This window comes from Watersipora subatra, chromosome 8 (genome assembly GCF_963576615.1).
Source record: "Watersipora subatra chromosome 8, tzWatSuba1.1, whole genome shotgun sequence".
NCBI classification, from domain to species: Eukaryota; Metazoa; Bryozoa; class Gymnolaemata; order Cheilostomatida; family Watersiporidae; genus Watersipora; species Watersipora subatra.
The window spans coordinates 27378252-27395764 of NC_088715.1; positions in this window are offsets into that span (position 1 = coordinate 27378252).

The following is a 17513-nucleotide window of genomic DNA, read 5'->3' on the forward strand; positions in this document are numbered from 1 at the left end:
TTAACCAACTCTATGAACTAAATGGTCAGAGAGACCGTTAGACTCGCCTGTACAGATAATTACAGATGACTCCTTTAATGCTATCAAATTTATCACATTAACTGCTAAGTGATGACATGTCATGGGTTTAGTGAGGGAATTCCCTGTACAACAGGATAAATTACCTAATCTTGAGCTATGCAGGTTATTTTGCAATCAGCTTTTAATATACATGTAATTACAGTGAGTGGAAAGTTATTTATTGTAATACCACTTGAAAGATTTTCTACAAAGACATAAATCTCACTTCAGTCATACAAGTCTCACTTCAGTGACTGCACACTGAAGTGAGACTGGCGGATGTGAAAGTGGTATAAAAGGTTAGACAAGCTCCGCAGGTGTCATGATGAGCTGAAGTTGCTTCTTATCAAACATTTCATGTCTGTCAAATGTCAGGTTTCTCTGCTTGCATGTCAGATGCTGCTCTGGTGAGTTTTGTTTTAGGGACTTTCTCTTATCTGAGAAATATTAAATGGTCACTTCCTTAGATACAACACAAGTACTAACAACTTCAGGTAAAACTCAAAATTGTTTACTGAGCAATCTTCTCAGAGAATCTGCAAACTTGCACATAGCCATGTACTGGCCATTTTGGATTTCAAGTTTCAAACAATAACTTTTATAGGTACGCTCTGAAACGTCCCTTACCATGCTACATTAAAGTATCTGAGAATGGAAATGTAAGGACTGTAAGAGTTACTTAATTTCCAAGGACACAACTCTTTAGATTTCCTGTACACAACTCTGAATATGATCTAAGGCTAAAGGTAAGTTATCAGTAGATTCAAAGGACACAGGTTAAAACATTTCTAGCTTATAAAGTAACAACTTTTACAAATTGACTTTTCTGGGTTAGTATTTTAATAAAGAGTTTAACCAACCAAAGATGTGTTCTTATAAAAATGTGAGTTTTCATTTTCATGTATATTTACACCAACAACAAGATATAATGGAACCCAGTAGCTTGTTTGTCAATCTCTTAGCAATTACTTTTTTTCTGGTTGCAATACCTGTATTTAGCAATAGACAAGGGAATGTATATATGACAGTTAGAGCTCAATTTTCCTTGTTAATGGAGCTCCAACTTCTGTAATAGCCGCATGACAACATCTCTAGGGAGATATTCTCAGAGTTTAGCTTCAACTCTACGACCAAAAATCACTTGTTTCTTTGTCTGATAACCTTAACTTTGAGACGACTGAGAGTATAATTCATGATATGACCTTCTCACCCCCACCTTGTATTTGTAAATACATACGATGAGCACACAATCAACATTGTATTTTGCATTACTTAGCACAAACACTGAACACTTTTAAATGGGCTAACCTTGAGGAAGCTGAGGCTACCTTGAAGAAGCTAAAGACCACTGGTCAATTATTTCATTAGAGTTCTTACTTCTGACTAATTTAGAGTTTGTTACTGAGGTGCTCACTACAATCTAAACAAAATTATTGTTATAACATGCCAGCATTTCTTGTATAAATGATACTTTAGTTGTAAGTTGTCTGGCACTACTGGTTGCAGAACAAAACTGTATTCCTTGTTTTAGGTTGTGGCTTGTTAACTATTTTATGATGACGTCTGGATCTCACGGCTGTAGGAAGACAACTCTTCTACAAAAAAAGGCTAATGGTTTTTTCTGCATGACATAGTTGGATCTTATAAATGAATCTCATGGTATTTCATTAAATACAATAGTATATTTTTCATGTTTTATCACAAGACGTTTAGCCATTAAATTATAGCACTAATGTACTCTAAGCTTGAATACATATAAAATTTAATCCGCTACTTTACATTATTTTTGTACTGATTTTACAGCTATTTGATGTTATTATATCAAGCATTACAAATAATAAGTGTTGGATAATAGAATAACATTAGACTTTCTCATTCCATTTTATTATAAAACTATAAAAGCAAGAGTTAATAATTGATGTTTAAAAGATACGGTATGATAGCTTCAGAAACTTTGTATTTTAATTTTGTAAACATTGGCACTTTACAAATTGCCATATTTGTAGCATTCTAAAAAAAGTTTGTCATCATTATATTTACAATAAAGACTTATTCACTCTTGCTGAAAGGGGTAATGGGCTGAGCATACAACTCCTACTATAAGTTATAAGGATTTTGAAGGAATTTTCTATTAGTTTGGTGTTGCAGGAAGCTGAAAGCAATATCAAAGGAGAAATAAGTCTGTGACTTTAGCGCATGAAAAATAAAACCAACCTTAACTTACAGAGAGTTGAGTGCTTAGACTAGCTGCCACAACAGCAAAAACTATGTTGATTAAGTATCACAATGTAACACTTAAAATCAGCTTTTATACTAATGGCATGAAATTCAACAAGAAATTAGCATACTTTTTCAAATGAATATTACATGGTAGAAAAGTTATGATTGATGATGTTGGCCTAAAACTACAAAGCACCTGGTTCAGAAAACTTCCAAAATATGAGAAAACTAGTTTTACATCTCACGTGACAGCAACAATTCAGCATGCCTTTTTAAATAAATATTAGTTGGTAGAAAATCTGTTACCCAATACACTGGCTTAAAACTACAAATCATCTGATACAGACAACCAACAGAAATGAAAAAACCAATTTTACATCTCATGGGGCAGCAAATATGCTATCTAAAAGCATAATCATGTTCAGATATGTATTGAGTCAAAGACAAGCACCTCACATAAGAGCAGCTTCTTGCATGTAATCAAACATGGATGCTAAAAGGTGATGGGAAGAAGGTAGCCAAGTGCATTACAGGGAGATGAATAGAGAGTCAGATGTTCAAAAAGAGAGGAGATACACTGACTCATATGAATATTAAACAAAGAAGGCACTCATGACTCTCAAGTGCTTTATTTGTTTATGGGCCTCACTACTTGTGAAGAACTAGAGCTCTTCATAGTGGCTTTGATGCAGCTATATACTATGTTTCTATGACGCCCATCATCCGCAAAGTTGAACCAATCATGCAAGTTAACCGCATCGTGAAAACAGCCTAAATTCGCAAGCTAAACAAGTTTTGTGATTCGCAAAACTTTATCGATTTCTTCCTGCTTGCGAATTACGGAAGCAGAACTTGCGAATGATACGCATTAAAATACAATGCCAGCTATTCAACTTTAAACATTTTCATTTTTTCTGTCGTCTTTTCTTGATCAAGTTTAATGTGCTTGCCTCACTAAAATGTGCGTTCCTAACTGCATCTCTAATCGTTAACTTCTTGCGTATAACTCCTTGTTCTTTTTCATGAAGGCGCCAAAGGTCAAGCTGCCTCATGTGAATGTCTATTGAAACACTTAACTCGCACAGTAGTACGCGTCATAGAAACATAGCGAAAAATTTAATTGTTTAGGAATTGTCCAATTTAGGTATGTATTATCATTATTTCAATTTGCAGGTTATCATAGCTTTCTGTGTATCATTCTCCAACATTTAACAGTTTTCTTCTTTTTTTACAGATCTTGTTGATACACTACACCTTTATACTACCAGACAGCCAGCTGGTTGCTAAGTTTTAAGCCTTAACAGAGAACAGTGTACATGAATTTTACAGACTCCTCCAAAGAATGTTCTAGAACCTAAAGATTTTATAAGGGCGTAAAAGGAGTCCAAATAAAATAATCATATCCTTCGAAGCTGTAAGCCTAGCCTCAGTTCTAATCCATATGTAAAGTCAGATGCGCGTTGAGCACTTCCCTAAATCATAACTGAGTTTAGAGCACATGGTTCCTTTCAGTTGTTCGTGTAGTCGAATTTCAGTTGTGAGTTCAACTGCAAAACTGTAAATATGACTCATCTCATTTTACAGAATTACAACCATATAGGGGTATTTTAGGCTGCCAATAGGTATCAAGATATGCATGTAGTGCAAGTATGCATTGACTGATTAGCTTTCCTAACACAAAAGCAAGTATTATCACAAGTATTATGCATTGGAAACTCATGGAAATTCCCAATAGCAGTTTTGGCAAGTTAATCTGTTATTGTTTGACCTTTTAAATTATAACCAGTTAGTCTGAAGATCATATGTCAGCTGACCATAAAGACACATACTAGCAGCAACAGCCAAATCAATTTAGATAGTAAATGTATTCAAGGGGTGATGTCATCTTATCTCAACTTATGCAACTAGATTTGCTAATGCCCAGTGATATATTCTGAATCGAAAACACGCATACATGCACAAATTTAAGTAGCACGGTTACTCACTCTTTTATTGATGTTAAGATCAATAAAATATATTGAGGGTAACATCCCACAAAGTATTTTTAAAGTTACTTACACTAAAAGTAGTTCCAACAATTTAAATCAGTGTCAAAACGTATGAACAATTTGAATATTTTCTCTTCACACTTGAGTACAAAAAAAAGGACAAGTCGGCAAGCTGGCCAGCTGTTTAAAGAACTATTCTGGAAAGTACTAAAGGGCTTGCTATAGAAACAAATACGTTGAGGTAAGTTCAGACTCCCTACAACGATTTCTCATGAAAATATAGTCGATTAGTAATCATGGATAACTGAGCATTTCTATAAGCTGTTTTCAATGATGTAGCTACTTGCTCAACAAGCATGTCTGTAGACATTTTCAGCATTCCTAAATCACCAAACATAGCTGCTGTTACACCACAACTAGTCATTTATTTTATCTTATGAATGTTCCCAAAAAAGTAATCTTCTCATATTATTTAGTTTATCTACTCCCATAGACTTCAAGTGAAAACTGTAAAGTACTGGGCTAAAGAGGGGATTGTCTCAACAATGTGAAAGCAACTTCCTGAAACATTTATCTTTATTAGCTATTACCAAGCTCAAAAAACAGATGCCTATGTAGTCAGCTGGCACACCAGTTTCTACTACTAGAGTCAAAGCATCAGAGTAAGCATGCCAATCAGGCAGACCAGAGATCACATCAGGTAAAGTAGATGCACTGCCTGTATTTAATTTCAAGATCATTGGGCGCATCAATGTCCACAAAAATACATGTGAACTAGTATTAAAAATAACAGTGATACAAGTTGAGCCTAAAACCAACTTATCTCAAGTTGTTACAAAATAACAAGTTCTAGTTAATTATGTTGTCCATAGAAGCCAATTTGTCACAAGCGGCAAGAAAATACTCAGTTAATTTTAACGGTTCAGAGAAGCTCTGTTGATCCGACTGTGGGATTCAAGCATTGAGTTCCAAATGCCTAGCAATACAAAGTTCCTACTATTTATGCTAAATATGATATGGAGAATAAAAATCTTTGTTAGAGCTCTCCTTATATGTAAATAAAGCACTGTTTGAAGAAAATTTTTCCTTATAAATAAGTAATTAAACAAAGAAACACTTCTCCCATGCACTAAATGTCAGTTCTACAATCAGTATTCATAGAATGAATAAACACAAACAAGGACTGAAGTGATTGAATAAAATCAGGACCCTCGGGTCTACTTATGAAGATGCTATAGCCTATTTGGATAGGATTTATAGGGCTGAAGGGATGGTTAATGTTTAAACTATGAAATTCGTTATAGTATCACATACAGTTGGTGATCAGGAATGTGATTACTTACTACGAGTAGAAAAGCTCAGTAAGAGTGTAAGCTTTTATGGGATTGATAATGTTAAGAGATGTTTTGCTCTTGGTAGGGCTGTTAAAAGCTTGAGGGAAGACTCGTTGTGTAGGAAGTTAATGCAACAGACTGATTTGGATTGGAAAAGTTTAACTGATACTTTTATGGCTACAAGATTTGCAAAAGAATCTGATGTAAAATTAGAAAGTTTTAAGGCTAAAGCTGGTGTTACTTATGTTTCAGAAGTAACAGCTAGTGCTTCCAGGCAATCCACAGATAAACTGCAGTGTGCTGGTTTTTACTCAATATTAGATTCTAGTGTTAACAAAAAAGCATAAGTTGATAAGACGTTGCAGAAGAATCACAAAGGTTACTACGATGATAGGTCTACGGTTAACTAAGCTAGAGATAGAACACCGAATCTTAACTTTCTTATGTGTGAAACTAAGAGCTCATACAGAGATTCTGGCCGTTTTTCTAGAGATTTCAATTTGATAAACAAAACTGCAATTGTTGGTTCAAGTCTAAAAGATAATGGTCACGTAGAGGCTCTAGTCATTCTTTTGGGAATCTATTACTGTTAGATATCAAAGCAAATGTTCACCTAGGAATGAGGATGAATGTTACAATTGTGGGAGCCAGCAGCGCCGGTTTTGGGTTGTCTTGCTCCTAGATGCTTTGAGTGTAGTTAAGAAAGGCACATCAGTATTGACTGTGCGGAAAATAGTTCTGGGTACTTTTGCAAAAGAGATTTAAACTGACATCATTACAGTAGAATTAGTAGCAAAAATGGGATTAGAATATGGATAAAGGTCGCGGAGAAACGGACTACACAGGTTCCCATCTTCTAGGTGAAAGTGTAAGGTCATCAACCGGTTCCAAATCACTAGGTGATAGGGTAGTGCGAACCTTAAAGGTAAATGATATGGGTATTGATTTTACTGTATGTTTGACACTGGCGCTGTCTCCACATTAACTGTCAGATTATATAATAAACTAGGATTGAACCTGAGAAAATCAAATAGGCGTCTTAGTGGTGCTGATGGTACTAGCCTTAGAGCTTTAGGGTTTAGTAAGGCGAGTACAAAATTATGAGATAAGACTATGGATGCTTCAGTATGTTCTGGGGGTTCTGTATGTGACCTTCTGGGTATGACAGAACTGAAGAGTTTAATTTACGTGTTGTCATTAATGGCATGTGCATGAACAATTTGTATCCCATGAAGAATTTGTCTAGGGTGTTTGATGATCTTGGCACTATTCCTGGTATGTTCACAACCACTTTGAAAGGTGATGCAGGGTCTTTCAGGTTTTTTCTCTAAAATCAATAGCAACAGAATTAAGATATCAGGCTAAAAAAGAGCTTGAAAAAAGGTTTTTTGATAAGTTGATAAAAGATAGAAAAGCCTACTGGCTAGTGTTTTTGAATAAAAGTAGCTTCAAAATCAGGAGAAACAATTAGAATGCATGTTTATTTAACCAATCTAAACAAGACAGTTTATAGATAAGTTACCTTTGTTTAAAATTTCTGGTAGGCTGTGCAAGTTGTCTAGTGGTGCGATGTTTTCTAAACTAGATCCATACTCTGGTTTCTGACAAGTAAAATTGAACCTTAGGAAGAAGTTTTTGACCAGATGTGTCACAATGTGTGAGCACTTCTGTTTTAAGCAAACACCCTTTGGAGTTTCTTTGGCTCCAGAGTAGGTTCAGAAAGCAATGGAAAACATCTGGAATGTTTTACATGGCATCCCACATTTAATTAATGATATCATGGTTCATGGCTCTCACCCTTCGCAACATCAGGTGAGACTGCAGAATCTTTAAAAAAGTCTCTGTGATGACTAAGCGGAAGGACTAATGTAAATATGGGATTATGGAAAAAAAATTTTCTGAGAATTTTGGTTAGTGTCATTACTATCAAATCAGACTCTATAGTAAGATATTCAAATCAAGGTGGTAACTTCTAACAAAATAGAGGCAAAGCGCTTTATTGGTAGGGTTAATTATCTGATGAAGTTTAGTAGCAAGGCTCTGTATTCCCATTCAGGAGGCTACAGGTTTTAAATCAAAATAGTATTAAGGTCCAGCAGCAAATTTTTGATGGCATTAAAAAAGACAATCTCAAGAAAGCAAGCTTTATGTGCATTTGAAATGAAGACTAACCACAGTGTGTAAGCAGATGCCAGTAAAAACGCTATCGATGTTGTGTTCTTGCAATTAAGTAGAAATATGTAGCAACAGATAGAGTATGCTTCAAGTGAAGTGTCTGGAGCAGAAACTATGTATGCTATGATTAAAAAGAAGGCCAAGGAAATTACATAAGCTTTCTTTTTAAATTGATTGTTATTTTGTTGACTGAATTTTTAAATTGATTCAGATCATAAATCTCTTGTCTTTTTTTTTAGGTAAAAAGGACTTGTCTTATTTGCCAGCAAGAGTACATTGTTTGAAGTTATAGTTACTGCACTATGACTACATCATTTCTATATAGCAGGTTAGGATATGTGTTGAGTTGACTTTCTTAGCCTACTTTTTATACACACACAATGCTATGCAAGAATTATTATTATTAATCCAACATGTTCAGAACTTTTATTTGGTTTTCTCAGTTTGCATTAAGTGTATCATTACCTAATCATATGTTATTGTAATCGAAACAAAACAAACTTAATTTAGTCATTACTTGCTAATTATTTCACATTTACATTGAAACCCTTTTATAGTTGTTTTTTTCTTAATTTGTTTGACCTGCACAAAAGTTTTCTTCACGATAAGAAGTTAGAAAATTACAGTTGTTTGACAAAGTTTAAAAGCCTTAACAGTAGTTTTTATTTCCTCTCTTAATTTATTCTAACAAAAAACACTTTTCTCATGATATGAAATTTAAAATTTATAATGGTAAATGCGGTATATGTCAAATAAAATACATTTTCATAAAACGTAACAAAAATTTTTTTATTGTAATCGTAGCAAAACAGACTATATTTAGCTTATACTGCTGATACTTTCACGATTACATTGCAATACAGTTTCATTTTTCTTCCTAATTTGCTTCTTCGAAACACTTCTTTCATAATATTTGTTTTTAATTTAAAAGTTACAGCTGTTTGAAAAAGTTTGAAAGCCTTTACAGTTGTTTTATTTTTTCTCAATTTATTTAAACTGCACATAATAACACTTTTTTCATGATTTAAACTTTAAAAGTTCAAATGGTAATTGTTGTAAAATTTAAATACAAATGATTTTCTGTTTAGACTTTTTTATTAGCCGGGCAATGCAGGCATTTAGCTAGTATGTATATATATATATATATATATATAAAATATTTATAAGTGGAACTTCACTCTATAAGTTAAACATTTTATTACTAATAAAATGTGTACGAAGTGGAAAACGCTATCGATGTTGTGTTCTTGCAATTAAGTAGAAATATGTAGCAACAGATAGAGTATGCTTCAAGTGAAGTGTCTGGAGCAGAAACTATGTATAACTATAACTAGTTCGTCCACTTTGTCTATAACTATATAGACAAAGTGGACGAACTGTGCAGCGTCCACTTTGTCTATATATATATATATATATATATATATATATATATATATATATATATATATGTATGTATATGTATATATATACTGTATACAAACATATTAGTTTAATGCCAGGCATCGTCAGGATACTAAAAAGTCTTTTGACAAAAAATGAAAGTTCACAAGAAATTTTTAAACTCTCTTTTCTACTTGATTTTCTCATTTTTTATCCACAGACATTGAGAGATGACTAGAAGTTGACTCGGCTATCAGAATAGAGGAAGTTCTCTCATTTCATCTAGTGTCAGTCCACAGACGCGGCGAGTCAATCTAACCGCTCGCTATGAGTCGTAAGTTGTAAGATTTTGTAAAGGTACAATTATCTGGTAGTTTATAGTACAGCGTATGAGACTCGCTAGAAAGCGCACATATATATTTTATATCTATATATTGTCTGCATTGGCTTATTGGTCTCGCAGAATGTACGTATGTTGGTGTACGCAGACCGACCATGCGCGGTAAAGTAATCGAGTTTTCGAAAAAACTTGTATGCTATGTCGAATTTTTGTGCAAAGTACCATAAAACCTTTATGTGAACACCATGGTACTATATTTTCAACCCTTCCCTTAGAGGGGCGCTTTATTAGAAGTAACACTCAAATAAAATGTTGCGTTGTATTATTCAAATGCCTTGTCAGAGTGATTAGAAGATACATTAATTTAACAGTTTCATGAACAGTTGAATGTCATCTATACTTTTTGTACTATCTTTGGAGAGGTGCGACATTAACCCTTTTGAATGCAATAAGTTTGCTAACTTACTTCCAGCTTGTCGTATGTTTTATATATGTATATATATATATATATATATATATATATATACATTTAAGTACATAGATAGACTTTTCAGGTATAAATGTATAAATTGGCTATATATACCTCATATACAGGCAAAAGTACGCCTGGCAGTACAGCAATGATGCTGTTATGACAGATGCTTTTCATTGCAAACGCTATTGTTGGGTTATTGTTTTGACAGCCGCTATTTCAACAATTGCGATAAGGAACCCAAACCAGATAAAGTGATGTATTATAAAAAGGTTGCCAGTCTTAATGGCAAGCCAAAGCTTCACTCTATCAAAACTCAGATAAAGAAGTTAGTGCTTATTGAAGAAAGTTAAAACCTACTATCACACAACGCGTTAGCTTTGAGACAATTCAAACAAACCTAGATAGTTATAGTTTTGTCTCACGCCGAAGCTGAAAATAATGCTGTAAAGAAGATAAAAAACCCACGTTTACCATTAGGTAGCAAACATGGTTTTTTTAATTTTGAATTTAGTCGTATCTTGAGTGATCGGTAATAATATTTCACAGTGATGGCCAAACAGAAATTGAAACAAAGTTTTCAACATCAAATGCTTCAATAAACAGTGCCAGCCAAAGTCAGCGGCCACTTGCCAGTCCAAGTCAGCGGTCACTTGTTAGCCAAAGTCAGCGGCCACTTGCCAGCCCAAGTCAGCGGTCTAGGTCTAGGTCTAGGTAAAACTCGAGCCTTTAGACCCCGCTCGCGGGTAAAAGAAGGCCTTCAAAATGTCAGTCAAAAATTCGATAAAATTTCATGGCTTTCCTCGCAGGTTGCGGGAAGTCCTGGGCATAAAACTATATTGATAAAAACTCGAATTTGACTCAATGGCGGGGGGTTCCCCGTTAGTTGTTGACCTTGTATTATGATCATGAATTGTATCTTGTAAATGCTTAAAACTATCAATAAAAGAACTGTGCTTGCTATTTGTTAAAATTTCTAGCATCAATGTCATGCGAGCATTCTTACGCCTTGCCTCCAACAGCTCTAGATCTAAAAACTGCCTTGCTTCCGTAACACTCTGTTTTCCCCTCAAATCTGAAATAAAACGCACAGCCCTTCGCTGCACATTCTCCAACGATGTTATCTGCCTAACCAAATGAGGGTCCCATACCTCACCTGCATATTCCATTATAGGTCTACACAAGGTGAGGTATGCAACCCTCTTCACCTTTCTGGGGGCCTTAAAAAGCACATGCCTCATCATACCCAACCTCTGAGAAGCCTTTGCCGTCACCGAATCAATCTGCAAGTCCCAACTAAAATCACTAGTAATTTCAACTCCAAGATATTTAAAAGCTGATACATTCTCTAACGCTATTCCTCCTAAAAAATAATCCACAGAACTATCAAGACCGTTCTTACCAAACCTGACTATTTGACACTTATCAGTGTTAAACACCATACCCCAATGCTCAGCCCACCTTTCCAACAAAAACAAATCTTCCTGGAATTTTTGGGAACTATCTAAGCTGTTAACCGGGCAATAAAGAAGGGCATCGTCCGCAAAAAGTCTTATTGTCGATGTCTTTATAATGCTACAAATGTCATTAATGTAAACTAGAAAAAGAGAGGGCCCCAGCACGGAACCCTGAGGAACACCAGAAGTTACTGCAAGAGAACCAGACGCTGCTCCCTCTACAACCACTCTCTGCATTCGGTCTGCTAAAAAATGTGCTATCCATCTAACTACTGCTGAGTCAATACCAATAAGTAACAGCTTTTCAATTAAGAGACCGTGAGGTACTCGATCGAAAGCTTTCGAAAAATCCAACACTGCAGCGTGTACCGAGTCATTTCCATCCACCATTTTCATAATGTCATCTACTGTTGTGACAAGTTGGGTAGTGCATGAGAGACCCTGTCTAAATCCATGTTGGTTTGGGTTGAGCGTTACATTAAGATGCTGATTAATATTGCTTAGTACTATATGTTCTAAAAGTTTGCATGCAATACATGTAAGTGAAACTGGTCTAAAATTACTGGGGCTGTCTCTCGAGCCTTTTTTAAAAATTGGTACTACGTTTGCCGCCTTCCAGATATCAGGTAGCTGGCCAGTATTAAGAGAATGTTGAAAGATAAGAGCTAAAATCTGACTAGTGACCACCACATCAAGACTGAGGTCCTCTTTCCTCAGCTGGTCAGGGCCTGGGGCCTTTCCGGTCTTCAGACCAATTAACAATTTCCTCACCCCCTCACTAGTAATTGTAATCGGACAGTTCCCTTCAGCCCAAAGCGGCTCTGAGTATGAACTGCTCCCAGAAAAAACACTTTGAAAATACTTGTTAAAAATCTCTGAAGTCTCAAAAGCTGATTTACCCTTAAAAATAACAGAGCCATGGCAGCTCTTCCCACTTTTCCTTCTATAAAATGAATAGAAAGGCTTGCTATCTCCCAAACTCAGTGGTTTGAATAATATTCTATCATAGTGGTCATATTCCATTTTCCTAAAGAGCTTTTTGTTTTGGCGCCTAGCCTGTTTGTACTGTTGTAGGTCTGTGTCCAGGCCACTTTTCTTGAATTTGTCATACAATTTTCTTTGCGATCTTACACATTTCCTGGCAGAATCATTAAACCATACGGGCTCGTCTTTGTTTCTGATCTTTTTTGTGCATTTAGGTACATAGTTACTGACTGCTTCTTTCAAGTCAGTTTCAAAGATTTGCCATGTTGTGTTTATGTTTTCTTCATTTTGAATAGCGTTTGACACTTTAGAAAGTGTTTTCTCTAGAGCCAGAGTGATAGCTTCAAAATTTGCCTTAGCGTATATTTTAAAAGAATCATTATGCTTACTATTTGGCCTAAATTCCCTGATTTTTATATTTATGCCTACCATGTAATGGTCACTTAGTCCAGGATTGATCACACTCAAATCTGTAAAAAGGCTGTCATTATTAGTAAGGATTAGGTCGAGTGTATTGCCAAGTTGGTGTGTAGGCTCAGTCACGAGTTGGGTCAGGTGATGGGATAGCAGACTGCTCAAAAAAGATTTGTGAAGTGTTTTGTTGTGAGATCCAGAACGAACTTGACCTATAATCCAGTCTATGTCAGGCAAGTTAAAATCACCTGAAACAAATATAGTAGATTTAGGAAATCTTGACACTACTTGTCCCAGTAGATCGTCAAGTGGATCAATTGTTTGTCTGATAAAAGACGGTGGGATGTAAAGGCACAAAATTATCAAATCTAGGCCACGATCAACGCATTCTATTTTTACACAAACTACTTCTATTGGAAAATATGTACCCTCTAAGTGGATCTGGTGGTGATTAATACATGGTGAAAGGGCAATCATAACTCCTCCGCCATGGCAATCTCGATCACATCTATAAATACACTTTTGCGATGAGCTCAAAATCATTTCATTATTGAAAGACGAATCAATATGTGTCTCTGTAATGCATAGTATATCATATTCCGATGCTAAAACTTCTATTTCATTCAGTTTACCCTTCACTGACCTTGCGTTTGCTAAAAGAAGGCTTATTGGTCTACTTTCACTATTTTTTTTTTGATTATTTTGTAACGGTTTGTAGAATTTTCTGCTCTGATTTTCTTTAACGTCTGGTATAACTGAAAATCCTCCTCTCTTTCCTCTTTCGACATATCTAGCTTTGCAAAAATACCCCCCTTCTTAAAGCTGTTGATTCTTCTCACTATTTCCCATTTGTCTTCCTTAGACTCTGTGCATATTTTGATAGGTCTTGGTTTCTTATCTTTCAAGTCAGATTCTTCACTTATCCTACCTAGCCTATACATGTTCTTCTTTTCAATTACTTTTGAGAGATGACATTCTGAAAAGAGCTTGTTTATTTCTTCAACAGTTTCCTGTTTGGTGTTGAACTCTTGGAGTCCAAAAAGAATCAGGTTTTTGTCTCTAGCTTCTTTTTGTTCGTTTTCATTTTTCACAAGTGTTTGTTTTGCAGCACTAACAAGAACTTTTGTGTTCTTTTCGATATCTTGTACTGCTGCTGCATATGTTTTTTTTATAGCCTCAACTTGAGGTTCAAGACTACCAATAACCAAGGACTTGATTTCATCCAAACTTTTCTCGATATTATCTAGCTGGGGATTACTTTGAACAAAAACTTCTCCCTTGCTGCATACCTTACAGGCCCACTTGGCACCTTTAGGCTCCAGCCTCGACAGCAGCTCAGCTTCCTCTTTGCTCAAACTAGCACATCTATAGTGAAACCAAAACTGACAAAAATCGCATTGAATTAAATTATCTACTTCATCTTTCAGTTTGTTTTTACATTTACCACATTGACTATCCAACTGAATCAAACCACTGCCTCTGGAAGTCTTAGCCTTAACCATTCTATCACTGAGATTTAATAAAACAAAATTAAAAATCAGGACTTTAAAATAAAACAAAGAGTTGTCCCACTCAGTGTCTACCACTAGTCACAGCAGTGCCTGAAGCGGCCAAGCTGCCTTCCTGCTAACTTCAAAACAATATAAAAGTGATATGGTAGTATAAAATATGTATAAAAAGGGGTAAGAAAGTAATAAAAGGGATAAATATTCATAAAAGTTGAAGAAAAATTTGTAAAATCTGAGAAGCTCTTAATAGCACGTCCTCTCAGGTCAAGGTCGAATGTCGAATTCGACCTTGACCTGAGAGGACGTGCTAAGACTTCCAGAGGCAGTGGTTTGATTCAGTTGGATAGTCAATGTGGTAAATGTAAAAACAAACTGAAAGATGAAGTAGATAATTTAATTCAATGCGATTTTTGTCAGTTTTGGTTTCACTATAGATGTGCTAGTTTGAGCAAAGAGGAAGCTGAGCTGCTGTCGAGGCTGGAGCCTAAAGGTGCCAAGTGGGCCTGTAAGGTATGCAGCAAGGGAGAAGTTGCTAGCCAAAGTCAGTGACCACTTGCCAGCCAAAGTCAGCGGTCACTTGCCAGCCAAAGTAAGTGGTACCTCAAACCTTGCGACCTAAAGGCTTCAACTATATTCCAATATGTGCAAGTTTAGTTAGCTAGTTAGTTTTGTTATCAGTGTTAACAGTGTTAACAGTGTTAACAGTGTTAACAGTGTTAACAGTGTTATCAGTGTTAACAGAGAATGTGAAAACTTCCTACTAGCAAGTGCAACATTCAATTTATATTTTTCACATGCGGTAGCGTTGACAGTGATACAGAAAACAACCAGTGAAATCACGTGACATTAAAACAAGAAATACTTGGATTAATGTTAGTTTTTTGAAGTCAGTTTGAAATTTTACAGCTGCTTCTGGCAAAATAATGTGGTTTGGCTAAATGTTTTCCTCTTTCAAAGCTTCAACTCAATATCAGCGTTCTTATCACTGATTTGCTTATCACCAGATTTTAATTTTTCCCAATACTCTTTGTTATATACAGGAAAGATAGAACCAGCCATGACGCATTGAAAGAGTGTACCGGTGTATGTTCCACGTAGCCCCACAGCTATCATGAGATCCATTATAAGAAAATGAATTGATTATTTGCATAGCTGTATGTATGAGAGAGAAAAACCTTTGCAACTAAATTCAGAAATTTCATTCTATATTCTTGATCTTAATGTTATCTTTACTTTTGCTGGCTAGTGGAACGCTGAAGTACATGGCTGTTTATGCTTTGAGCATATTTTCTTATCAACTTTTGAATAGACACAGATAACATTTACAAATAAGCTGCACCTTAATTGTGCTATAGCCAATATCTGCCTGGGAATGTAGTATGGTTGCCAGTATTTCTTCATAACATCATGATCTTTATTTATAATATTAGCCATTTCATGCATATCTTGTGTGGAAATGTACAGAAACTTCTAAAATCTGGGTTTTCCATTGCATCATATGCTATGATGCAATCGGAACTCATTCTGATAACCTACATATTTTTTGTAAATAGGTACCAGCAAGTTTCTCTGCAGTTTGCTTTATAATCAGACATATTATAATTATTATCTTACTTATTGTTTACCTCTCATGAGCTAATTCATGGCTTACAAAGATATCATTATCAACTCTGTTATATATGGGAGCTCATTGCTTACATAAAACTAAACTTTTTTTGTCTGTTTTCATTCAACAAATCACCACCTGGAAGTCATCCAATGTAAATGGTTTTTTGAAATGTAAATGAGCAGTCAGCCATATCAATTGCACTGGCTGCCAATAAAACAGATGTATTGAAACTTCTGCACTTTATCAGTATGAATGGAGACAAGGTAGTTTATGTGCTTGTATGCTGATAATATCGTTGCCCTATTTTAGTCTTAGCGAAAATGTTGCTCTAAAATCAATTACAAAAATATGATCCAATATAATGCAGTATGATCTAATAGCAATTAGGCACAATACATTGTAATATGTCAGAATATAACAGAATAGGACACAGTACGACACAGCGTAACACCACATGATACTGTGTGATACCACTGAAACTACAAAATACCACTTTACATCATGAGATAACATGCAACATGCAACATGTGGTACAATGTGATACCAAAGTAGAGAAAGTGCAATAGAGCAGGTGGTCATGCCCAGTGTTTTAACAAAATGTGCAGGTGTGCTGTCAAACTGTTAGGATTTGCATTATGCTGACGACCTAAACATCTTTGTGGACCGAAGGCACATCCACAGCCAGTTGAGCTTTCAATATTGGTGAAATAATAAAATTTCTGATACTGCAATGTACCTGATGATAAATGGTAATTAATACAATGTATTAATAAAATTCTGATGGAGATACTGTTATGTCTGTAGCTGTTTAAAGGAATCGAACAAGTGAATTGGTAATTTTGGGTGCCAAATATGTAGTATAATAAATTATTTTCATTTAGACATATACATGTACATGCATATACTAGCTGTTTTACCCAACGTTGCCTGGGTAATAAAAAGGTTTTTGGACAAAAAATTGATTTGTACTCAACATATATAACAACATTTACCATTATAACTTTTAAACTACACACCATGAGAGAAGTGTTTTGTGTGGTTGAAATAAATTAGGATAGAAACTAAAAACAGCTGTAAAGATTTTCAATTTTGTCAAAGAACTGTAACTTTCAAACTTCATATCATGAAGATAATGTTTTGTGCAAGCCAAAAAATTACAAAAAATAAAACAACTATAAAAGGGTTTAGATATAAATGTGAAATAATTAGCAAGTAATAGCTAAATTAAGTCGCTTTTGCATTGATTACAATAAGGATGATCCAGTAATGATGCAATTATTACAAACTGAGAAAACAAAATAAAAATCCTGAATATGTTGAATTACTAATAACAATTCTTGCATAGAAGGGTGTGTTTAAAAAAGGTTACTGTTCCACCAAAAGATATCCATCAAAACTTAGAATACGACAATACTATTATGTCTTGATGCTGTTACAAATGTATAGATGAGATATCGTACTTCGTCTGACCAAAAGGACAGCGAATTTCGAGGCTCTTCTCTCAAATACAGTTTACTTGTTTGCGTGAAAAGAATTGGCCTTGACCCCTGATAATAGTAAATAAACCTTACA